Source organism: Chiloscyllium punctatum, unplaced genomic scaffold (assembly GCF_047496795.1).
Source record: "Chiloscyllium punctatum isolate Juve2018m unplaced genomic scaffold, sChiPun1.3 scaffold_100, whole genome shotgun sequence".
Classification (NCBI taxonomy): Eukaryota; Metazoa; Chordata; class Chondrichthyes; order Orectolobiformes; family Hemiscylliidae; genus Chiloscyllium; species Chiloscyllium punctatum.
Window position 1 is genome coordinate 736,454 of NW_027309834.1, and position 27,271 is coordinate 763,724.

The 27,271-nt window shown below is 43.4% G+C and overlaps 2 non-coding genes across 2 annotated transcripts; both read right to left on the reverse strand.

Annotated features, from left to right (window-relative positions):
- Window positions 1-22,991: 22,991 nt before the first annotated feature.
- trnas-uga (transfer RNA serine (anticodon UGA)) lies at window positions 22,992-23,073 on the reverse strand. The gene has a single exon. It is a non-coding gene; the product is annotated as a tRNA-Ser (tRNA).
- A 1,327-nt stretch (window positions 23,074-24,400) lies between these two features.
- Window positions 24,401-24,473, reverse strand: trnar-ucg (transfer RNA arginine (anticodon UCG)). The gene has a single exon. It is a non-coding gene; the product is annotated as a tRNA-Arg (tRNA).
- Between the last annotated feature and the right edge of the window lie 2,798 nt (window positions 24,474-27,271).

Here is a 27,271-nt window from a genome sequence, read left to right on the forward strand (position 1 = left end):
CCAATTGTTTCCAATCTCCCTGCAGTCTATGGCTTTCTTCCTCATGGTTAACTACATGACTAATTGTTACCTGATTTTCAAACAGCTAAATGATGGCCACGACAAATAATTAAAAATCGTTGACCTGTATGAGAAAACAATAGAACTCATAGAAGCCATGGTTCATAAGCTTGCAAAGTGGAGCAGAATTGGAGACTCTAAAGAAGGTGATCTAAGGTTCCAGAAGGATCTTAATCCATTGCGTCTTTGGGCTGAAAAATGTCACATGAAGTTCAATCTGGATAAATGGAAGGTATTGCATTTTGCTACATCAAATATTAGTAGGGCTTATACAATTAATGATCGGGCATTGCATCGTGTTGTGGAACACAGAGGCCAGAAATGCAAGTACATAATTCATTTTAATTTGCTTCATATATAGACAGAATGGTTTAAAAAATGTCATCTTGCCTTCGTTGCTCAGTCCGTTGAGCGTAGGAGTTGGTACGTTATGTTGAAGTTGATCAGGACATTGGGTGATGCGTCTTCTGGAATACTGTGTCCAGTTCATGTCGCCCAGTAATAGCAAGGAAATTATTCCGCTGGAGTAGGTTTAGAACAGGTATACCAGCGTATGGCGAGTGGGGAAGGTTTGTGTTCTAATGAAAGGCTGGATAGGCTGAGACTACTTTCACTCGAGCACTGGAGTTTGAAAGGCGGCCTGATAGAAGTTTATAAATTATTGAGAGTTCAGCTAGAGTTAACTGTAACTGTTTTTTTTCCCCAAGGAGGGGGCACTTCAAGACGAGAGGGCAAATGTTTGAAGTGAAAAGAGGGATTTAAAATTAAAAAGAGGCTTTTTAAAACATAGGATGGTTTATGTTTGCAATTCACTTCCTGAGGCAGTGATGAATGAAAGTACATTTACAATATTGACACGATATTTGGATCGATAAATGAGTTGGAAAGTATCAGTAGGATTAATAAAAGCTATTCATTCATGACTAGTACATAATTCATTGCCCACAGGGAAGATCAGAATCAACTATGATATTATGGATCTGGAGTCACATACCAGCCAGACCAGATCGGTATGGCAGGTTCCTTCCATATCAGGCATTAGTGAATCAGATCTACAACAACTGATTCAACATCATCATTAGACTCTAGGGATTTATTTAAATAAAATTCCATCATCTGCCATGCCAGGGTTTGAACCCATGTTCACAGAATTATATCTGGACATTCATATTAATAATGCAGTAATAATATCACAAGGGCATTATTAACCCTCAGCAGTTTCAAGAGCCATCAGATGCGACTCGTTTAGTTTGTCATTATGTTCAGTATGAGCTGGTAGGAGTGAAAGGCCTATTTTCATGCTGTGTGAGTCTATGACTTTGACGCTATGAAACTGGCAGCTGGTTTGGATTAACAGCAGCGTTGACAGTTTAGTTGATCTCCTTCTGGGATATGTAACCTTGCTGGTAAATCTTGAGGTTCTTCTGTTCATTGAGCCCGTCCCACACACGGGGTTGTTGAATAGTCTGTCCCCAGTTTGACTGAGTAGATGAGTTTCCACTTCAGCAGGTAACTGAATCCCGCATTACGCTGGTTTCTCTGTGATATCGGTGTCCTTGTATCTTCCCAGGATGAACAATTGGTTCAAATAAAATCCACGCAGACGCAAGTCCCGTTGTCCATGTTGTGAACGTGTTTTTATGCTTCCTGATATACCCATAAGTTGTGGATGTCGCTGGTCAGGACAACATATGTTGTTCTTTCTGATTCGCTGCTGACTCGCTGCACGAGAGACATGGATTTGATCCCAGTCTCGTGTGACTGTGTGCAGTTTACACATTCTCTCTTTGATTGTGTGAGTTTCCTCCCACAGTCTGAAGGTGTGCGGGTTACTGGCATCAGCCATGGGAAATGAAGGGGAACGGAATAGATATGGAGTGTGGGTCTGCAAGGATGTGCGTCGGAGGGATGGTGTCGACTGGAAGGGCCGAATGGCCTGCTTTCCCACACGGTCGTCATTCTCGGATTAAGGGTCAGCTATGTTGTTCAGGTCCTGGAGTCACAAGTAGGCAGGATTGGGTAAAGATGGTAGCATCCCCTGCAGAAGGGACATGCATGATTGGGATTGCAGGAAATTAAAGGCATGTTCTCTGTTCCTGAGGTCAGGCTTTCATTCCAGGTTTTATTCATCGAACTTTAACATTACCAGTTCCGTGTCTGAGTCCCCAAGGATGAGTAGTTTATTATATAACCACAACACCACCTTCTCCAGGTTGCAGTATTTATTGGGAACAAGAAGCTGATTCTGAGCTGATGCGAACAAAAGCAGATGCCAATGTCAAAAACACTGACCCAAACAGGAAAATGAAATTTCGAACCTTGCCACCCCAAAGTTAAAGTCTCCACACGCTTTAGATGCGCCAATCGGCTGTCTCAGCAACATGGACTGTTTATGGTCATAATATTATTAATGGGGGCAAGTATTCCCTTCCGCCCCGCTTTTGACCAGGAGATGTCCCAACCTCGAAAATACACGCGCCTCTCTCCCGTCAATCCATCCCAGTTTCCAATTGGATCTCCGTGAATGATTCAAAGTGAAAGTGTATGTTTGATTGTGCAATGCTCAGTCAAATGGGACGAGGGACGGAAACGAGAGTCAGGGAGAGTGCGAGGGAGAGACATCTTCGAGAACTTTTGGGTTTAAATCCTGATACATGAAACGCAGAAACATCAGAGAACAAAATTAGATGGAAAACAGATCATCACCTCAGAAAATATTATCATGTAAAAATTATTAATTTCTGTCCGTGTTTCACCAAAAGTAAAACTATAAATGAACTGACCGCCATGATGTCGATTCGAGCCGAGGTCGCTGCAATCACAATGCAGAATATGAACTACAGTTTCTCTGATTCCGGGTCTGGAACTGGGATGATGTGTGATTGCCTGCAGCAGTTGGTACTGCCTTGTGTGGGCACAGCCATGAAGTAGCCGATGTTCAACTATAATACTTTTGAAGCATACGTTTCAACAATGTTCTGCACTCTCCCAAGAGTTTGGAGCGTTTCATTAATCCCATTCTCCAGTGCTCTCATTCATGGAACCTCCACAGTCTCTGGGGATGCTAAAGTTAAAGATTCGGTTCATTCTGCGTTCCCACATGCCTGTCGCCAAGTCCTGATATCGTACATTCTTCCTGACATTCCCTCTGCTACCATACTGGTTGTAGTTTACAAGTGTGGCCTGTGGAATACTGTAACAGTTTAGTAGTTCATATTCTGCGTTGTGATTGCAGCGACCTCGGCTTGAATCGACATCATGGCGGTCAGAATAAAGAGTTCTTGGCTAATTGTTATATTCTTGGAAGTGAAGATGTGCAGAACGATCTCGGTGCCCATGTATCTCAAATTCGGAAATTGACCACCCACGCTGCCAGGTTTGTTTGCAAGGAGTACGGTATGTTAGTTTTTCATGGGAGAGTGATTCAGTTTCAGAGTGAAATTATCACTTTGCAGCTCCAGAAGTTGACTGGTGGGGCCGCAGTCGTAGAGGTGCGTGCATTTCTGGTCGCCACATTATACGATGAATGTGAAAGCATTGGAAAGGGTGCAGAAGACATTTTCTAGGATGTTGCCTTCTATGGAGAGATGGTCTTACGAGGAAAGGTTGAGGGACTTGAGGCGGTTTTTGATAGCGACAAGAAGTTTGAGGGGTGAATTTAGAGAGACATAGAAGATGATCAGAGGTTGCCATAAGGTGGACAGTGAAGGAATTTTTCTTCAAATGGTAATTTTGGCACAAGGGCACATCGATGTAAATTGAGGGTGATAGATACTGAGGTAGGTTCCTTTATCAGTGAGTAGTAAGGGTGCTGAACGCCTTGCCTTCAACACTCGTCGACTCAACAACTTTCAGGGCAATGAAATGGTCATTGTATAAACGTGCGGATTATGATGGTAAAATACTAGTCAGATTGGTATCACAGGTCGATGCAACGTTAGGGCGAAAATGAACATTATTGCGGTGTAATATTTGGTGTTTGAACTGTTCTTCAGCTTGAAGTTGCAAACATCTCTGGTCACGATCAGTAAAACCAATACCTGGCGAGAACCGAATGTGCAACTTTGGCACCTTACGCACTTCCAGTCTGTCGTGCAATTACATGAACCTGACGAATTGCACCACTGGAGCGGCCGTGTCCTGATGACCAATGGCTACTGATCTTACCACTGTGCCCCTCAAACCAATTACTCCTTTTTTGCTGAAGATCTGAAATGAAACACAGCGCAGAGGAGGTTATACTGATAATGGATCATCGATTATGGAGCATCAGGTTCAGGAACATGAATAGTAAAATGTGGTGAAAATAGGCAGAATTGAATTCTGTGTTCGTTTACTGTGGCTTCCTGCATTGATCACAGGCAATGTTATGTCGCTACTGTACTGGGATTTTCCTTCTATCGGTATCAATTCGTCAGAGAATTCGTTTCACTGGTACTTCACCAGCATCCTTTGGAATGTTCATACGGCACAATGACCCACACTTCACAACGTCAACAATCTTCTGTATTACTACATCCAAGGGCACGTGGCATGGTTTTTTTTTATAAATAGTGAAAAATTAATCATGTTATGCAAGGGCAAATTGAATTTTAGTTCAATTAGTAAAGTCGCAAGAATCCAGAGTAAGTTTCAAAATGTCAGAAATTCAAGTTCATTACCTTGGCCAGAATTCTAGCCCAGCAAGAGGGAAATCTGTCCCTCAATCCACAGCATCCATGTTATCGCTTGCTCCATGTGTCCACTTGGAAACCTATATGAAGGAATGTTCAGCCTGACAGAGAACAAGTGAGAATCCTCCACTGTTGGACCTAAAGCTGAAACAGGAGCTATCTATTCCAGCTTGGAGGGTAGCGAAGTGAAGGTGAGACAGAAAATATTAATTGGTGTAGATTCACATTGTTCTCATTGTGATTGTTTAAAAACCTGGGAGAGAAAAGACTCAAGCAGAAAGGAGCAGAAGTAGGCCATTCTTAACACCGCTCCTGCCCCGCCACGCCATTCTGTACCATCATAGCTCACACAGCACTTTTATGTCTTTTTCCAGCGTATCCATATCATCTTGTTGCCAAGTGGCTAACACATATTTATCGATCTCTACCATAAATAGACATCGAAGTTATTCATCGCTGTGAGAAAAATGTTGCATTTCGAGACAGTTGGGTTTCTGCATGAATGTAATAGGTTTTGCAGATGAGCAGCCGAGTCTGGTCTGAACACCTTTCAAACCATGAACTAAGACTCGACTCTGATGAGATTTGCATCCACAGCTTTTGAATGGCAGTCTTAAGAAAGGCGTAGAAATACAACGCGCTTTCCATTGCACCACAGAGTCGTGGCCTCACCCAGTTTTCAGCACAAAAGTTTGCCTTAGAACGATTTCGTTCGGGACACCCATCACACGTCTGTCTGACCTCGTCACACTTTCCAGTATCTGGTCCTTCTCCACGTGTGCTCTGGATCTTTAAGTGTTCGGCTACATACCGCTGAAATGTCCTCATAACACTTAGCATTACCACACGTTCAAATAAAAAATTCCAGATGAACAACACTCTATGGGTGAAAGCATTCTTCCTAAATCTCCTCTAAACCGCTTTTTTCCTGCTTTTCATCTGTGACTGGTTATTATTCCTTCCCGAAAAGCCTTATTCCTGTCATACGTATCTATCCTCTTCAGAATATGTGCATGTTAATCAGTTTCTCACTCAACGTTCTCTGTGCTTAGTTACACAGCCCCAGCTTAGCTCATCTACCTTCACAATGGGAATGGTCCAGCCCTTGGCATTATTTTCATCTCCTGTGAACTTCTCCTCCTGCAATCAGACGGTTCCTGCAGTCTTGAAATTACAACGGAAAATGAAATGCTCTTTGACGAAATGCCAAAATGTCTGAACAAAATCAGCAGCTCTTGTCCATCATGATGAGAAAGGACAGTGAACGCTTCGAGTCCAATGATTCGTGTTCGGAACTGATGGGATGTATGGGTGGGTGAAAAACGTGGAAGAGGGCGGACAGGATCCAAAATGATTGAACTCGATGTTGGGTCCTGAAATCTGCATGGTCTTTCAGTAGAAAATGAGTTGCCCGATCTTCCAGCTTGCGCTGTGCCTTGAAGAAGAACTGCAACAGACCAGAGACTGGTATGATGGCTTGGGTACACAATGCAATCTTAAAGTGGCAGGACACTGGAAGATTGGAGTAAGTTTTGTTGATTCTGGACAGAACGTAAGTGATCTCAACTTTGTCACCGACTCGGTTTTCCTCTCTCCATTGTAGAGAGATCACATTCTCAGCAGGAACTACAGTTTTCTGGATTGAATGAAGTGCAGACAAATCACTGGAAGATGTGTCTGGAAATTTCCACAGTGAGGAGAGACATCGGAAACCAGCAGGAAATGTATCTGACAACATAGAACGTTACAGTGGAGTACAGGCACTTCGGCCCTCGATGTTGCACCGACCTGTGAAAATAATGTGATGTCCATTGCAATGGAAAATTAACATTTCTTTTGAAACTAATAAAAGCACAGGGAAACAAAAAAAGTAAGGGCCTGACTTTGCAGAGTGCAAGTGTTGCAGACAGAAAGAAAATCTATGTATATTTAAACTGAACTAATAGCAGACTTACAAGGCCAGCAAACTACCATATCAACAGCCAAGGAATTAGAAAAAAACAACTCCATATCTGGAAAGGAACTCGAATGTTTCAGGCCACTGATCTTGAAGTGTTGATAAGAAGAAGCGATTTGAACTTTAAAGGGAATATGTAAAAGCTATCAGGCGCCCATTACATGAGGCGTCTTGCCAATGTATTACCTGGGACACGGGAAACCTGAATTTATTGGAACTCCACGCGCTACATGCTGAAAAATTTCTGGCCCAAGAGAAGGAAAAACGGAAATTAAAGATGGAAAAGCAAACACTTAAACCTCAGCTTACTGTGATACAAATGGTCGCCCAGCCGTTGGAAGGAGGTGCTGCGTGAAAAGAAGGGCTGGGAGAGGGAAATCTGGCGGCTGCTTTGTTGCAGAGCAATGGACCACTGAGTGAGGCAGCACACGCCCAGACAGCCTCAATCGGCCCTGGAGGCTGGGCAGCAGGGTGACTAATGGAGGAAGGCTGAGGTGGAGGTGGGCAGCCCCAAAGTTATGGGTACGCCTCTTTGCTTTAGGCTTGGCAACGAACACTCGCTTATGCTCATCTCTACTACTAACCTTATGGGCACTGAGACATGTCCCACCTCTATACTGAGCACTGAGTTTGCGAAGCGTGAAGTTTATTTTCAGTACAACGATGATGCATATAAGTCAATGCTTACATCTATGTTATAAGTGGAAGGTGCATCTCTTACTTTTTTGGAAGATACAAGGGCAACATATTCTGTTCATAAATCAAGGCAGTTCAGAGAGTCGACACAAATAAAGATGAACCGAAGCTTCCTGAACTTAATGGGCGCATCAGGAGTCGTGACACGAGAGAGATTTACCACACCCCTCTTGTGCAAAACCAGTAATGGGGAAACATTCAAATTCTCATTTCTGTTATCGGAATTCTGTACTTTAAATCTGATGTCTCGGGATCTCATAGTGAGACTGGGGTCCGATTTGCACAGTACCCCGACGGTCTTGCAGGTAATACAAAAAGAAGATTTAACAGTGCAGGCTGGAAAATATAAATCACAACCCCTGATGCATGCCAGAGTGCGATAGGTTCCGTGAGCGATTCACTCACCCAGGAAGCAAGTAGCCATGTTAATCCCATTAACACTGATATTCTTGCTGGAGATATGCTGCACTGCACAGCAAACATACACCGCGATGGTCCTGACAAATCATAAGAGAAGGATTGGTTCAGGAGATTGGTTAAACCAGATCAGTTGTAATTGTGCGAATTTTATTGGAATGATCACAGATGCGCTGTCACTTTAAACTTTTTTAAGCGCCTGTGACGGTAAATAGACCCTGTTTTTTTTTATGTGGAAGGCTCTTTTCCTCACGGATCATTGGAGAAGGCATCCAACGACAGGTGTCAGAATTTGGGACCATGGATACGACAGGCACAAAAAACGAAAGATTGTATCTTCAGGGTCGGTGTGGGTATCTGCTTCAATGCAGTTATAAGGACGTATAGGAAGAAACTAAATTGGCTAACTCAGGCAGACAGGGCAGTCCAGGTAATCCGCGGCAGGAGTGTCGTCTGGCGTTTACCTGGTAGATGTCTCGGACCCAAGATTAAGATTAAGAAGGGTCCCAACTGATTTCAGGGCAAAAGGCAAACACGATGTGGGGCTCAAACGAATCCTTAAGAATAACCCCGAAGTCTGAGTATTGTCCTTGCAAAGCAAAAGAGCCGTTAAAACCCGAGGCTGTGCAAGGAATTACCCCAGTCTTTAAATCTCTCTTATAGGCTGGAGTGATAATCCCCCATGAATAATCACTGGTGAGAACACCCATTTATTTCGTTCAAAAAGGCAAACATTCCAGGTGAATCGGGGGAATGGAGGTTTGTTCATGACCTGCAGGTTATCAAGAACGCTGTTGTTCTGCACTCCCCAAATGTTCCCAACCCCTATATTCTATTGGCTCAAATTCCACCGGATGTAAATGGCTCTCTATTGTGGATTTAGCAAATGCCTTGTTTTGTGTACTGTTACACGCCGACAGTCAATTCTGGTTCACTTTTTCCATTCAAAGGCAAATGGTATACTTTCACGTGACATTTTCAAGATTACTGTGAGTCCCCACCATAATTAACGAGGCTCTCCACAGGAGTCTGGAGACTCTTGTTTTAACCGGTAGGGGACTGGGGTCAGCGCTTCTGCAGTATGTAAACGAATGCTTAATCGCAGCATCAACAGAGAAACAATGTGATAAAGGTAGGCTTGCGAAGCTCTGTCATCTAGTCTCGCAAAACTACAACTTGTGGAACAACAGTTGAAGTTCTTAGGTCACTTAATATCTGAACAAGGACAGGCCATTGGTCAAGACAGAGTTCAAGCAAACCAGCAAAATTCAAAGCCTCACATGAAGAAACAATTGTTATCCTTTTTGGTCACGTGATCCTACTTAGAATGTTTAACCTGCATTACGCAAACCTTTAGGCGCCTAACAGTGACATAGTTCATGGTTCAGGTTTGCAGAGCTACAGTCCGTTGCAGTGACCCCTGAGGCCGAGAGTGCCTTTGTTGAATTGAAATGGAACTCCAAACTACACCGACACTGGGATTCCAAATCCAAACAAGCCTTTTGTACAAACAGTGGATGAGAAGCGTGCCTGCATGACATTTGTGCTGATGCAGAATTATGTGTGGAAAATTGAGTCCAGTAGCTTATTTTACACCTCAACTTAGATCCCGTAACGGCAGGATTGCATAAATGCCTCCGTGTCGTGCCTGCATTTGAAAAGGCTGTTGTAGCTTCCAGGGACATAGTCGGATTTGTTGAATTAAACCGACTGGTCTCCCATGCAGTATCCTTCCTGCTTTCTGAGCAAAGCACAGCACACATGTCAGCTGCACGTTGGCGCACATACAATGCTATGCTATTGGAGAAGCCTAACATGACAATAAAGCGATGTAAAGTCCTTAATGCTGCTTGTCTTCTCCCCACAGAAGGAGACAGAGACCCACATGACTGTCTCGCTGTAATTAATGACATTTGAAGCCCGAGACCAGAAATGTAGGTTTCACCAATTTAGAATCTGGATCCGGGGTTTTATTGTGGATAGGTCAGCATTCAGAAGCAAAGAGATAGGCCAGTGGCTGGTATGTTGTAGCAACTACCCACGAGGTAGTCAAAGTGGGATCACTTCCTTCTCATCTGTCAGCGCAAGCAGCAGAGCTGATTGCCTTGATTGAGGCATGTAAATTGGCCGAAGGAAGAACAGTGAATATTTACATCGACAGCAGATATGCATTCGGGGTTTTACATAATTTTGGATCCCTGTGGAAAAACAAGGTCTTCTTGACCTCCACTGGAAAGCCAATCACATACCATGGCCTGATCTCTGACCTCCTGAAAGCAGTCCGATTGCCTAAATCAATCACTGTATGTACATGCGAAGCCCACAGGAAAAATTATGATTCAATTTCTCAAGGCAATGAAAATGTAGACTGAACGGCAAGGACGGCAGCCAATCAGCCGCCAAGTGATGAGTTTGGCATGTGTATGTCAAATATTTGTAATCCAAAGCAGACTTATGAGAGTTACAGTCTCAGGCCACATCGAAGGAGAAGCGTGAATGGATAAGGGCAGGGTGCAGAATAAGGGAATGGGTGTGGTGTGGCCCCAGTGGGAAACCCTGTCTACCACGATCTTTATTCCCTTTCTATGCCAAGTAACACACGGTAAGGACCATGTGTCAAAAGTGGGGATGTACGACAATATTTCAGCACGCTGGTACAGAAAGGGATTTACTCATTACTCATAAAAATAATGTGAATAATGTGTTATTTGTACCACTAATAATGTGGGGAGGGGAATACAAATGAATCAGTCAGAACACCCCAAATCCCAAAGACCCTTTGAACATTTACAGATGGATTTTATTGAACTAACACCCAGCGAAGGTATAAGGCATTGTCTGATGATAGTTGATGTTTTCCCAAGGGGTGGAAGTGCTCCCACGTCTAAACAGGATGCCAGTGCAGTAGGCAAGGCTTTGCTAATTGAAATAATTCCGAGATGGGGCATCCCTGAAAGGCTAAGCAGCGAAAATGGAAAGCCCTACAGCAGATCAGTGATTACTTGGGAATAAAGGGGAGGCAACATTGTGCCTACCACCCAGCGAGCGGTGGGGCAGTGGAAAGAGAGAAAACTATCCTTAAAAATAAATTGGCAAAATGTTGTGAGGAACTAGAGGTGACACGGACAAAGGCATTTCCAATTGTGCTAATATATATGAAGGAGAGGAAGAGTAAATTTAGGATGTTTGAGATTTTGTTTGGAAGATGGCCCAATACAGGAATTGGCCAAGACCGATTGTAAAACAGATAACAGACCGCTGTCAGGACGAGATATTATGTTACGGTATAAATCTCTCCACACTTCTGTCTCCAATACAGAAACAAAAGAAGGGCAGCACTACCCCAATCAGCAGAAGGGAAGATGCAAAAAAAAAGAACCTGATGACTGGATAGTGGTGAAACACTTCAGGAGCAAAAGCATGAAGGTGAATAGCTGGCTGGGACCGTTCCAAAGGGCTCCCTACAACACAGACAGCTGTTAAGATCGCCGAAAGAGCCACGTTGATACACGCCAGCCGTTGCAAACGTGTAGCTGAACTTGAGGAGACATCGGACAACACCGGATCCAAATAAGTGTAAGTAATTATTAGAAGACTCATAGAAATATGGGGCTGCATGGCAGGACGAGTCGTGAAGGCAGGGGTGTCTGGGATACAACAGCAGACGGTAATCTTAACCAAGGATGTTAAGTTGACCTTTAAATGCCACCCATGGCCGTTTGGTAACCAGGACAACTATAAATAAGGCAATAAATATTTACACAGAGATCCTTGTGTACCCAGTTACTGGCACTGAGTAGTATCCATCACGGCTACAGGTACACCTGACACGGGATATCGGTTTCCTGTTATCAAAGAAGGAGGTGCCATGACAAGGGTAGTAATAACCGAGATTCAGAAGAGCGATGAGGAAGCCTGGTGGTGTGGAATAGATAGACCCTTCTCCGATATCTATAGACAGGTGAATATAGTGGTACAGCCTCGCACCCACCCCACCCGAGATGCAGTGCAGACGGTCCTCCAAGAAATAGTAGCTCCTGAACTCGAAAAGATGAATGTCCAATGACCCGCACTGCAGATGGGCAGAAAGGCCTTTGACAAGCTGACAGAAATGGAAGAAAGAAATAAACTGTATGTGCAGCTAAAATAATCACAAATGAAAAAAAGTAAAAGTGGATTCATTGAGAAAACATACAGCGTCATATTTCACTTTCCGTGAAAGTCTACTGTTAAGGACTCAGTGGTCTCACTGCTGTAGCAAAGGGGGATTTCCTCTGTCCGTTTATGTTGTTGACAACCTTCCCAAAGCAGGGAATTTGTATGGAACTGGCAATTAATCCAGTATTGTCACAAACAGGATTCAGACTAGCATAAAACAAAGAAGTGTGATACCTGGAAATCTGAATCAACAACAGGAATTGACAGAGAAACTCTGCAGGCCTGACAACAACTATGGAGACAAAGAGATTTATTGATTCATATCACAGATTCAGGCTATTTATGCTTTTTATTGTTTTATTGCCTGGGTAATTGTCAATTTCATTTCGCTAAACAGCATACTTACCAGAATCTCTCATTAGCTGACAGATGTCATCTGTAAAAATGCAAAATTCCTTTATCGGCTGTAATGCTGTTGCTGTTGCCATGAGTTGGCGAAAAGCTGGCATTCACTACCTTTTTCTTCTCCTTTATATCGATGAGCAGCCATGGTGAATGGAGAATTTCTGTTTGTGTCCCTTTGTCTCTCTGTACCATCTCTCCCTAATTTTTCATTTCTACTCCTGGAAAAGTGTTAAAATCGGAGGCTGTTTCCGTGGCTTGCTACGCCACCCCCCCCCCCCCCCCCACCCCCACCTCCCGGCCAGAGTGTGTAGAACTGGGCTCACAGTCTCCAAGTAATGTCTGTGTTACTTCGGTGTGAGATCAGGTGACATCTGTTCACTCAAAATGTTATGAGCTTTTACAATTCTAATTAGTATTCATAATAGACCAGAAAAAAAAGCAGTTTCACTCCAATTATAGGATTTCTATGATGCCATTGCCGTTTGCCGAAAATCAATGAATGGTGACAGCAGACAATGAGAGCCATTATCTCATTGGATGCGTTATTACTACAACATTGTCCTGCAAGTCTGCAGTGTCTCCTGCGTCTCTTCATTATTCCCAAAAAACTTGAAAAGACAGACGGAGAATAATAGTAGAAGAGATAGACAAATCCTAGTCGAACAGAGTAAAAAGAACTCTGCGTTGAATTAGCAGGATAGAACATAGACTAATGGGTCCACATCAGGAGGTAGTGCTTGGGAGCACGAAATAATAACGGTCTGAGCTCAAACAAAAGAAGCATGCTGATCTGTTACTTTCGCGATGTTGGATAAACAATACGGCTTTTACAAGAAGATTAAATAATGAAATTTCAATGTACAGAACATTTGACAGCATTTGACACCATTATCATGGTTATTATCATATGATTTAACTGAAGAAACCTCAGACACGGTTCTTCAAATCAATCAAGGCATTTAATGAAATATTTGATCACAGGTAATCGGACTACCTTTCTGTAATAAAGCTGCTCGATGAGAATTTATATCAACGTCCGCTTGTGCAGGAAAGAAGTTCACAGCTGTTAACTGTCCACTGAAAATGTACAGGAAGAGGCAATCTCTTCTTGCTTTGATTTCAAACTGATGCCTTCACCTCTTTAACCTGACAGGATAAACAGTATGCGTTCATCCTCTCGGGGCCGATTTACCACCTGAATATGTACAGATAGAAACTCATACCAAGAGACCAGGGTAATTGTGGTGAATTTACCAGGAGTGGTGTGTGAGTTGATGTTAACAGTGGGCAGTAAGGGCTAAACCATTAGCACTGACATTGATCCTTGTACCAACAGCTCCTTACTCACTTTCTGCCTCATTCATCTCAGTCATCATTGACTTTCAGTTTATCCTACTTTCCCTTCAAAACTTTACTTTTGTTCCGGACCACTTTCGGATGTCCACTTGGAAACTGCAGTTTTTTCAAACGAAATTCTGGAGAATGCACGTCACTCTTTGGGATAGGCTTCACTGCCCAACCATAATTACTCAAGAGATTGAGATGCTAAGTTCCTTTACTTCGTCCTCGAAGTGCTCAATACAGTGATACAGCCATGATGTCGATAGGGAGCGACTTCCAAGAATTAGACATAGCGACATTGAATGAACAGCGAGATAGTTTCAGCGCAGAAAGGCGAGATCCTTAGAGGGGATTTGCAGTGACAATTTATTCAGTGTCTGTGCTGCCATGGCTGCCAGAGGATGTGGTGGAGGCTCGTACAATTGCAACATTTAAGAGGCATTTGAAATTGTATATGAGTAGGAAGTGTTTGGAGGGATATGGGCCGTGTGCTGGCAAGAGGGACCAAATTGGGTTGGGATTTCCGATCAGCATGGACAGGTTTGAATGAAGGGTCTGTTTCCCTGCAGTACATCTCTATGACTCTATGATTCCAGTTGGATGCAATCAATCACTGGATTCCTTCTGGCAGAACCGGGTCTGTGCTCTCTGTTGAAGCAGAAAATGGTTTTCATTCAGAGTAGCCACAAGAAGAGAAATAAATCTTCATTTCCTGACTTGGAATTTTATCCAGGCCTGGGCGATTCAAATCCAGACTCTGAAGCAGGGACTCCACTGAAGTTGACAATAACCCTTTCGACCTAACCTGTACAAACTCTTGTGCCTATCGTTCTTTGTCCCCACATTTTGAAGCACCGGTCCTTGCCGTGGGTGGTGAAGGAGCTAACTACTATCTCGCAGAAAAACCGTGGGGTCAGAGACCCGATCGATCTGTCATGCAGCGGGGATTGCATTGCTCAGAACAGACGTGTTTGCTGCGTGGGACTGAAATTGAGCTCGATCACTCACAAATACGGTGTAACAGCTGCCAGCAGATGTGGAGACGGTTGGGACAGTTTCATTCGCACTCTGGGAAAAAGACTGAATCCTAAATTCAGGGGAGATAAATGTCACAGATAGAAGGCTGAAAATTGGTTTGGGAACGATATGAGTCATGACCGAATGGCGGGCAGACCAGATGGGCTGAAAGCTCTAACTCTCCTCCGATGCCTTCTGGTCTCTGACCGTCCAGTTTCTAAGGAAATAGAAACAGAGTTAATGGTGCATTTCGAAGTCCTCATCTCATAACTCGGCGAGGTGAGAGATGGAACAGTTCTGCTATTAAATTTTGAGACTGGGAGAATGTTTGAAGATGGAGTAATAAAAGAGAAACTGAGTATAAAGTTGAGAGTCAGGAGATATTCAATAAAAAGGTAGACGGAGATGGACATGGAGTAAGAAGTGTCACTGGTCTTGAAGACTTAACTCGGTTTTCCATTCCAAGATTCTACCAGACCTGCTGAGATTTTCCCGCAATTTCTTTTGTTGGTACGGAAACAGAAGGGAAAAGTCTGATCCTGGACCAATCAGCTATGTCTGCTCTGTGGACGTTTGAATTCCCTGTTCGAACAAATCACTTCTGACCCACACGGAATCCTCACTATCCTGCATCACCCCCACCCCTGTTACATTACGTAAACACATATGGGGACACAACAGCATCATTTACCGAGTGAATTGGGAGAATTTCAGGGAGAGTTCCATTCGGTTTCCATCAAAGCATTCTCATTCAGTTAATTCTATTGCAGCATCATTTGACATGCAGCTGTCACTGTCATGTGGCCATTCGCATTCGACGTCTCAGGACATTTTGGTTGGGGCACATTTGGAATGGAACCTCAAGATTTGGAAGGGACATCGTTTATAGCATATTCGGCTGAACTGATAACCTTGTCTCTTGCACCTGCAGTACAGTGGAGACAGTTTTCACTCAGAAACCAAGAGATGATCAAAAACGGAGGAAAAAAATGTGTCAACAAAACCTGCCTCAGCGAGTGAATTCGCTCTTGCAACATTAATGGAGAGCGGCAAACCTATTAACAAACAACAGCGCCCAGCGTGGGTCTCGACCCCACACCATTGAGATTAACGGTCTCAAGGTCTACCGACTGAGCGTACCAGGGCAGCATTCGTTTTGCTTAATTTATCATTTCATACTGACTTTAATTCAGCTGACACGGCAATTTTCAAAAATCTCGTTCATTCCTCCCCATTGCAAATAACATTTTCCAAGTCGTTCATTTCTCAGATTTATTCCTTCAGACCATTACAATCCATTTAGGCATTGCCCCGGGATTTACTATTCTCTGGTAATATTTTCATATTTTGACCCTGATCTTTAGGTCACCGAAGTGATTCCCAGACACTCTGTCAGACTGCAAATCAATCGGGAAAATACCTCAGGAAACCAAATCATTTCTGATTAGAGTGTAGGGAATCCCACCTGCTGAAGAGACAGAGTCCTCACAATCAACACTTTCTTTGTTCTACCTGCCTACAAAGTTTACCAGTTCTAATATTCGAGAAAGGAATTCTGATTATAAAATGTTTTGAAAACAGAAACAATCTTCTGAAGCCATTTCCAAATTGAATTAGAATGTTTTACCCTTTCACACAGTAACAGCCGTTCCTGAGGAAGGAGTTTCCATGAGCTGTGTCCCAGGGCTGGGCAGGAAGCCGCTGATTGAAACTGCAGTGGCCCCTTTCAGTTGGCAGCAGGGGCTTGTAGAGAGTGGGGTCACATTTTGCTGCACGTGACCGTCTCACTCATTGCGGACTCAGGGTCAATCATGGATGAGTTCTCGTGGTTGTATTGTCAGTACATGGTCGATCTCAATACTTGATGTGAAATATTTGAGGCTCTGTGCTCTTTTTGGGCTAGGACAACCAACATTTCAGCCAAATGCTCTGATCATTTGAGACACAGCAACTGACAGCAAAATTGTGCGTGTACACATCCAAACGCACAGTGATCGAGAGGATGTGGACAGCAGTAGTTCTCATTATTTTAAGAATCAGTTGTTCATGTTTTCGTGTTTATCACGGAGAGGGTGAGAGACCCGAGGAGTAACAAACACACCCACAAAGCAATATCAGGACCTGTGTAGTTCAGTCATAAAAAGCTGCCTGCAGTTGTTCTATTGCAAAGTTGGGTTTCAAACCCACGACGCAATAGAGACTGGATCCTAAACCCAGCACATTAAAACTCTCTGGATTAGTGGTTCTGGAAGAGCACAGCAGTTCAGGCAGCATCCAAGAAGCAGTAAAATCGACGTTTCAGGCAAAAGCCCTTCATCAGGAATACAGGGTTTCACTCGAAACGTCGATTTTACTGCTCCTCGGATGCTGCCTGTACTGCTACGCTCTTCAGCACCACGAATCCTGAATCTGGTCTCCAGCATCTGCATTCATTGCTTTTACCGACATTAAACCACTCGGAGACGCCCCCTGACGATAACTAAGCGCCAAACCTGTCAAGACTAATGTGTCAGCATCGCTTCACTTCAGGCAATATCCCCTGGCACTTTCTATGAATACCTTAGCATAATTTTAAAAAAAATATTTACAACGATTTTAAAGGTTTACACGGTGTGGACATTATTGAGAAGCTCAGTAGTCTTCGACAGTTTTCCCCGGAGCTTCAGGCCTGAGGGATGTCCTTGGAAAAGTTTACAAAATCATGAGGTAGACGAGCAAAGAACATAGTCAATCTACACTTTTTCAGAAGTCACATGAGTTTACAGTGAGATAGCATAGGTTTAATGTGAGAGCAGTACAATTTGAAAGGGACGTGAGCAACACTTGTTTTTAATAGACATTTTTGTGCTTGTGGAATAAATTGTCACATTTAGTGGCAGAGTTTGGTGCACTCACAACACTTCAAAGACATCTAAATGGGTATGCAGACAGGAATTGTTCGGAGAGATAAGGGACAAATATTGGCAAATATATTTAGATTAGTTACTGTCATCTGTTCAACAGGTGCAAGTTGGATAGGAAGGTTTGCTTCCATGCTCGGCAATTCTGTGACACTCCAGTACCTGACAACAGTTTGAATAGACCACTTGCAAAAACGCATGCTGTTTGTTACTAAGTTAGCGTGTTTGAATTTTATTTTTTTCTTGAGGCGTAATGTTTTGAAATGACACAGAGAGGAATATTTTCCAGATATTTACAGACAATGGCCATTCTCCTTGATACATTCCCAAGTTCTCCATCAAATAATTTCGTTGACTAAAAAAAACCTCACAAATCGTGTTATCCCCTTAACACTCCAGTAAATCCAAAAACTGACAGCTCTTAACGTCGACCAAGTGCAAAACTCAAAAGGCAGAGTCATTATCAGACACGCAAACTCATTACTTCTGTCTGTGGGGCAGTGCGAGACGTGTATGTCAAGAACTACTCACACAAATAACACCGAAGCAATTCCAAATGGAGCTTCCCGACTTTCTGGAGATTTAGTGCATTGCCAAGTAACAGAAAGTGCTCAAGTAACATTAAACAAAACAGAGAAATGTACCATGCAAAGTGATATTACCAATTATATTCTCGATTAAATTAGGTCAACAATGCGCTGGTGCCTCCATCTGAGCGAGCGAGCCAATCTCCAGCCTCCCTCACCAGGACAGTAATGAAGGAAATGAGAGAATTATAACAAAGTTTCACGTTGCGATTGTCCACCTTTTAGCCACAACAACTAAAAACCAGGGAGCAGATTCAGTGCAGGATCTGGCTTCACAACAGCGGTGAAATAACGACGTCCACTCACTTTCAGGGAAAACTGTGAACAAGTCACATTGTCCAGAATATGAATACACAGCGCAGGCTGTTTAGTTCCCATATTCTACTGCTGCCCCGACATTCATACAATAATGTACCTTACAAAGAGAGCGTTTGTAGCTGTGGAATGACAGTGGCAGCTGTTTCCCCTCGCTCTTACTGCCGCCCTTGGTCGTGTAGGGGCTGAAATTCTCTTCTTACACGCGGTAGTTGAGTGTGCAATTCTCTGTTGTGGAAAAGCGGAGTGTCTTGGAGCAGAAAGATGTGAAGTTCGGATGCTTCTAGTGTTCTTGTTGAAAAGTTCGTGACGCTAGGAAGATGGTTTGTAGACTTTTCGTCCCTTTCTGGGTGACATTCTCAGCTCTGCAGAGGTTCCTGTGAAGTGCTGCTCTCATGTTTTGGTACTAATTAATTTGGTTTAATTCCCGCTGCTTCCGTTTGTTGGGATTGCAGATTGGGTCCAATGGATGGAATCCGTGGATGAGTGCCCTGCTTCCATGAATTGTCTGGCTGTCTTCTGCTTCCCTGTCCTATTATTGTTGTGCTATTCTAGTCGAATGTGTGGCCCCTGCCGTTTGTACGTATTGCTACTAGGGACTGCTGGACTGACGCCCACACAAATTCTTTGCCAAGAACCAATATCCACCCACCTTCATTCGCAAATGCATGGCACACAAAGTTCGCAACGCGGATTTGCTATGAGGTAATTTTTAAATCATGCTTCCCTGTGTTAAAAACAAATTCTGGAAAACGATATCCAGATTCCTCCGAACACTCGGACATATGACAGCACAGAAACCGAGGGCTTCACTCAGACAACTCACGAGAAAACAAGGCCCAATACCCCATCATGTGCAGTTCAAACGTGGTTGACGAGATTCCACGCATGGACTGCACGAAACACGACATAGGAGAAAGAGGCTGACAACTAGAGAGCTGCATTCATAATTTCATCTGGACTGTAAAATCGCCTCGGACAGATGTTCCTTGCAGTTATGCACAGAATATTGAATGTCTCTGATTCCAGGGCTTGGAATTCGGATAATATGACCGTCTGCAGCACTGGTTACTTCCTTGTGTGAGATAACTCCTGATGGAAAACATGTCACACTCTATTGCTCATTGAGAAATACATCCAAAAAAGGAGCTTAGAGCAGCATTTCTGTTGTCCTTCTGGGACTGTCCCTGACATGCCCTGTGGCACTGCACTTATTCTGTGTTTCCTGAGGGTTCGGCACATGCTTCCACGATCGTATTATGGGCAGTAATCTGCATTTTCGCTTCAATAACGGGTGTGTGAAGCGGAGGTCCACCATTCTCTATTCTATTTTTCTCTTCTTATGCACAACTGCAATACAGTAAAGGATCAATTAATATTGAAAGATGATATACAGAGGCGTGTGAAATACCGAAGTTTTAATGACATTTATGCAATGGTTAGAGATTACCTTGATTCAGGAAATAAGGATGTAAAGTCAGTTTGGCTGGAGTTGAGGAACAGTGACGAATGAACTCACAAGCATGTGTAGTTTACAAGCCCACTCGCAGTAACCACAAAGCGAAATAAATCGTACAGGAGGAAAAAATGCGTGTGAGTGACAAAAATGGCAATAGTCATGCGTGATCTTAACTTCCCATCTAAAACTCTCGGTTCCATTGTAAAAACGTTTGGAGAAACAAAATCAAATAAAATCCCACATGTCTCATAAAACATCACGAGGGATATCTTGGTAATTGATTACTATACTGGTGACTTAATTTTCCTATTTTCTTGGAAACCATCTCTTTAATTGTGAGCATCAGAAAAGGTTTTTGTTGCCAGCAAGAAATAAATATGTGATTAATCTTTGTTCGTTTCATGTATAAGAACACTGAGACTCCTCTGCACGGCACTTCTTTTGCATTTCTATCGATTTTAACACTAGTGTGTCTTTTGATTCTTCCCAACAAAGTATATGACCTCGCATTCCCTACATGAAACTGCATCTGCCAAGAATACTCCAATTGATGGAGGGAATCCTGAGGAACAGAATGTACATGTATTTGGAAAGGCAAGGACTGATTCGGGATTGTTAACATGGGTTTGTGCTTGGGAAATCATGTTTCACAAACTTGATTGAGTTTTTTGAAGAAGTAACAAAAAAGATTGATGAGGGAAGAGCAATAAATGTGATCTATATGGACTTCAGTAAGGCGTTCAATAATGTTTCCCATGGGAGACTGATTGGCAAGGTTAGATCTCATGTAACAGCAGTGGACCTAACACCGACCCTTGTGGTACACCGCCAAGACCTGGACACCAAGAAGAACATGTTCCAACAACTACAACACCGTTTTCTATTAGCAAGCCAATTACTGATCAAAGCTGCAATCTCTCCCACAGTTCCATTCCTCCGCATTTTGTATAATAGCCTATTGTGGGGAAACTTATCGAACAACTTGCTGAAACTCATATACACCACATCAACCGGGTTACTGTCATCTACTTGTTTGGTCACTTTGTCAAAAAAGTCAACAGGATTCGTTAGGCAAGGCCTACCCTTCAAAACACCGTGCTGACTGTCCCTGATCAGATTATTCTTTTCGAGATGGTCATAAATCCTATCTATAATAACCTTTTCCAACACGTTACCAACAACTGCAGTGAGACTGACTGGTCTGTAATTACCAGGGTTGCCTCGACGAAACTTTTTGAACAAGGGAACAACATATGCTATGCTCCATTCCACAGGCACTCTTCCTGTAGACAACGATGATTTGACGATCAATTCCAAAGTCTCATCAATCTCTTCCCCTGCTTCCCAGAGGATCCTAGGACAGATCCCATCCGGCCCAGGGGACTTGTCTGTTTTCACACTCTGCAGTATTTCTATCACCTAATCCTTGTGAACCTCAATATCGACTACACTAGACGCAAGTATCTATGTATCTTCCTCGCCAACATTTTCATTTTCTATCACGAACACTGTCGAAAAATATTTATTTAGTGCTTCCCCTATCTCCTCCGACTCCACACAAAACGTCCCACTATTATCCTTGACTGTCCCAAATTAACTCTTGTCATTCTTTTATTGCTGATATACCTATGGAAAGCCTTAGGATTAACCCTGATCCTATCTGCCAACAACTTCTCATGTCTCCTCCTGGCTCTTCTCAGCTCTCTTTTTAGGCCTTTCCTGATATCGTTTGAACCCTCGAGCGCTCTAATTGAGTTTTCACGTTTTGTCCGAACATAAGACTTTTGTCCTTCTTAACCAGGCATTCCATTTCCTTAGTAAACCACGGCTCACGCGTTCTATATCTTCCTCCCTGCCTGACAGGTACATACTTATCCAGGACACACAGGAGCTTTTCCTTGAATAAGCTCCACATTTTAATGTGCTCACCCCCTGCAGTTTCCTACCCCATTCTACGCTTCCTAAATCTAACCTCATTGCATCGTGATTTCCCTTCCACCAGCTGAAACTCTTGCTCCGTGGAGTACACCAATCCCTTTCCATCACGAAAGTAAACCTGAGAGAATTGTGATCGCTGTCTCCAAAGTGCTCACCTACTTCCAAATCTAAAACCTGGCCAGGCTCGTTACCCAGTACTAAATCGAAAATGGCTTCTACCCTTGAAGGCATTTCTACATACTCTGTCAGGAAGCCCTCCCGCACACACTGGACAAAAACTGACCCATCTATAGAACTCGTACTGTAGTGATCCCAGTCAATATTTGGACATTGTCTTGAGTGTTCCAGAGTTTTTCATTGTCCCAGAGTCCAGATGAAGTTTGTATTCCTCACGTACGGGAGTGAGAATTCTTTCAATCTCTCAGATCAGTTCTTGTGCCAAGAACATCAGAGTCAATGTCCCTTCCTCTACTCGGACTGACAGTTCACACTTCTTCATTCTCCTCTGATTCCATTTCCCAAAGAGTTTCTCAAGAATTCCAAAGCTGGAGGCTAGATTATATGATTTGCTTCCTAAACATTTTTCCACCTGCCAACTGACAATATTTTCACAGTATCTCTTCACAATCCTCTGGCGTGCACCATGTCCAGGGATGAAAAGTCCCGTTTGGTGGGGAGATTCCCTCGGCTGGTGAGCTTCACTTTGGAACAAAGATGGTTAAGTGGCAAATTCCTGCGGTCGTTTGTAATGATGTGAGAGGGAGCGGTGGGGAATGAGTTCTCTGACGGGCAGGAGGAAGTATTGCCAATGACCAGAGTCAGAGAACAGAGGACAAGGGATTAAAGGAATCTAATGAAAAGCAGCACTTCTGCTCAGGACGTTTAATAGCAACTGCAGAAACCCGATGTGTCGAGCAGTGTATCTGGAAAGAGAAACAGAGATAATGTTTAAAATATGGAACATTTCTGATGAAGAACTCGAGTTTCCCAAGTCTAATCAAATGACAGGCTGGTTTGCAAAACTGGCATCCTGAAGTTTGAATTGCTCCAGCAGGAAAGCATTCATAACGTAGTCAGCAGGATTCGAACCTACGTGGGGGAACCCCAATGGATTTCAAATCCATCGCCTTTACCACTCGGCCATGACTACAGAGAGCGCACCAGCCTTGAGCATTGACCAAATCAGCCATGATCTCATTGCAAGCTGCTGCTGACATGAGTGAAATGTTTCCATCTCCTTTTATACCTTTGCTGTCATTAATAAGGTGCGAGACACCAATGTAAAAGGAAAAAAAGCACAAAGTTAGGAAAAGATATTTGCAGCAAAATTGAGTCAAAATTATTTATTGAAAGGAAATTCACACTTGGCAATTTGCTCGATCTCTTTGCGAACATGACCAGCAGAGGTAATCAAGGGAGCTATTGATCTGAGTATTCTTGGACATGAAACAAACAAAGGTTAATGATATATTCATTTCTTTTTCTGGCGAACGAAATGGTCTTTCCTGATGGTTACAATGAAAGAGATGGTTCCCAATAAAAGACAGAGATTAAGTCGCATGTAGATATACTTCAATGTGACACGATTCACTTTCAGCCCCTAATTACCCCAGAGATGGAGGGGGTGAGTTAATTTTCTTCACTCTTCAACTCCACAGCATGGAGGTACAGACATGAAACCGCTAGAGATGGAGTTCTTGAATTGGGAACCAGCGACACTGAAGGAACTCGGCAAAAGTGGCACTGCAGATGCTGGAAACCTGATTTTAGATCAGAAAATTCTGGAAAAGCACAGCAGCATCCGAGGAGCAGGAAAGTCGATGTTTCTGTTGCCAGTCTTTCTGCGTTCCGCAAACAATTTTCGTTTTTGGCTCAGATTTCCAGCAACTGCAGCTATTTGTATTATGTGAACATTCATAATGTTTTGGACAAAACCAATGACCTGCTCGCATCGGAAAATCGGCAGAAGTACTGGGACACCGACATGTTAGCTGAACAATACAACCATTCAAAGAGCGGGAATACGATCCGGGCCACGGTGCTGAGAGTACCGAATCCTCACAAGTAAATAACAAGACAAGGCGATAGATGCTATCGTATTTGGTGTAAATAAAACACCCTTTCTGAACATTTTCGTTGCAGATTATTTTCAACTTGTCTTCGTAGATTTACAAAGTGGGAAAAGGCCATTCCGCCTGTGTGCATCGCGGCTAATCAGAGAGCCATCTATTCCAGTCGCAGTTTCCAACCTTGGCCCAAAGTCTCGTGTGTTCTAATGTTCCCAGGGCAACTGTCAATGACTATGTTATTAAATGGCACAGATGTATGACGCTTCCACAACGACTTGTAAATCTTTTGAGGAACTCAAGCTCATTTTCACCCACAAAGGGAGACACACAGAAAGATACCCCCCACACTGGCAGCGACTTCACAGGGGAGCGTCAACGTGGGGCACGGTTAAAGTGAGATATCCCTCTCGAGCCAGGTAGGACTCGAACCTACAATCTTCTGATCCGAAGTCAGATGCATTATCCATTACGCCACTGGCCCAACTGACACACTGACCGCTGGCAGAAAGTCGATATGTAATGCCATGGATTTTCATGGAAACAGAATTAAAAAGGTGAACAAGCAGCGAAGATAATCACCAACACTGCTTCACTTCGAAGTTTCCAGTTTGTGAAGCAGTGCCTTTCACTAACAAAGGAGAAACATTTGTCCTCAGCTGTTTTCTTCAGTGTTACCTCCTTCTCTGCTGAAAGTTTCCATCGTTTTATTCACAGTCCCGACTCGATTTCATGATCCAATCCAGTGAAAACGTGTCATGGTGTCATCCAAGCAAGACCCTGCCGAAACTCAGCGAGAGACATCTGGTCATTTCGAGCTCAGGATGTGGAATTAGACGAGATGCGTGACAACTTTTATTGGCGCCGACACTTCACTGCAAGTTAGCGGCTCAAAACGAGCCGTTGTTAGCATCAGCTTGATTTGTACCTTCCTGCACTGCATTTGCGTAACCACTCGGCCATGACTACAGACAGCACCGCCCCCTGAGCACTGACCAAATCAGCCGTGATCTCATTGAAAGCTGCCGCTGACTTGATGAGTTAAATGCTTCCATCTCCTTTCATACCATTGCTGTCATTTGTAAGGTGCGAGACACCAATGTAAAAGAAGAAAAACACAAAGTTAGGAAAAGATATTTGCAGCAAAATTGAGTCAAAATTATTCGTTGAAAGGAGCTATTGATCTGAGTATTCTTGGACATGAAACAAACAAAGCTTAATGACATATTCATTTCTTTTTCTGGCGAAGGAACTGGTATTTCCAGATGATCACAATGACAGAGATTTTTCCCAATTAAAGAAGGCAAATAAATCCCATCTCACGCTGACACCATCGTGAGCGCTGCTGTTTCACAATGCCACAGAGTCAGGGTCAATTCCCGCCTCAAGCAACTGAATGTGTGGAGTTTGCACATTCTTCCCGTGGCTGCGTGCGCTTGCTCTGGTTTTCTCCCACAGTCCAAAAATGTACCGGTTAGTTGAAATGGCCGTGCTAAATTGACGGGGTTAAAGGAGAGGAATGCATTTGGGCTCGGGCGGGTCGGTATGGAGTTGCTGGGCTGAAGGGCCTGTTTCCACATTGTAAGTATTCTAATCTACAGTAATCAATGACCAAGGTACAGCGCACGTTGTTCGATGGGGCATATAAAACTTTTCGATTGTTTTTCTTCAAAGTTTCTTTACAATTCAAACAGGAGAGATAGAAGGGACATGAATGCCTCCCATAATTCTTGCCTTCTTTTGTCATTCATAGGCGGTATTTTTTCCTGTACGTTTTTTTTACACTGTGGTTACTGTTAGTATTCTTGTCAGCCACATCGGCTGGTTTCCTCTTTCCTCAATTTTCCTCATCTCTACCCAAACACACTTTCCATCCTTATCTCCTGAATCAAAGTAATCTCTAACCCTTGCATAATTGCCACGGAAACTGGGCTTTTCACACGCCTGGGTATGTCATTTTCCAATATTAATTGATCGTTTACTGTGTTGCAATTGCGCACGAGAAGAGGAAAACAAAATAGAGGCCGGTGGTCCTGGGTTTCAAACATACATAATTGCAGCTAAAACGCAGGTTACTGCACACAATGCGATCACGGAAGCATGCACCGAATCGTCAGGAAGCACACAATAAGTACAATGCTGAATGTCATGTCAGGAACAGGACCTGAAACACAACAGAAATACATCTCTTGGGTACTATTTTGGACGCATTTCTCAATGAGCTATCGTGTTTTACATATGTTCCATCGGGAGTTACCTCACACAAGGAAGTAACCAGTGCTGCAGACGGTCGAGTTCCAAGTCCCGGAGTCAGAGACACTCAGTGCCCTGTGTGCACCTACAAGGAACAGCTGTGAATGGGGTTTACAGGGTAACTGAACTGCATGAATGCAGCTCGATGATCGTCTCCCTGCTTCTCCTCTATAGTTTTCTGTGCAGTCCCTGCGTGCAATCTTGTCAACTACGTTTGTCCGGCACAAGATGGGCAGTGGTCACTTGTCTCTGAGAGAGGCTGTTGGTTTATGTGTTGTCATAATTCCGAGTGTAAGGAGGAATCTGGCTGTCAGTCCCCAGAAACTTACTTTAATAAATAGAAGCGTGCTTTTTAACTTGCCGCGTGGCATGTACTCGTTGCAAAGTTCGTGCACTGCGAATCACGTTGCGGGACTATCCAATTTTGGCAAAGAATTTGTGTGGCAGTCACGAGTTGCCACGACCAGCTATCCCTAGTAGCAATACGGACAAATGGCAAGAAGTACAAATTCGATTAGAGCAGCACAAGTTTAATGTGACAGGGCAAACAGAAGGCAGCCAGAAGATCTCTGGGTGTAGGGCAATCACCCAAGGTACCTTTTCATATCAAAGTCTGTGCATCAGTAGAATCTGGGAACAAAGTATTCTATGTTGGTTACTAAGTTTCCAGACAACTTGCGTTGTTCCCCGTTTACTCTGAATGTGAATAGACATAGTTATTTCACCGTTATTTCGAAAGAAGATCCTGCATTGAATCTGTTCGCCGTTTTTTGATGCTGTAACGAAAAGGTGGGCTATCGCGATGTGAAACGTTGCTGTGCTTTCATTTCCTTCATTACTGTCCTGGTGAGGGAGAAAGGTGATTGGCTCTCTCGATCAGATGGGGGCACCGGCGCATTGATGGCCTAATTTAATCACGGATATACTTGGAAATGTTCACTTTTAATGGTTCGTTGTTCTGTTTTGTTTTATGATACTTGAGCACTTTCTGGGACTTGGCAATACACTAAATCTCCAGTAGGTTTGGAA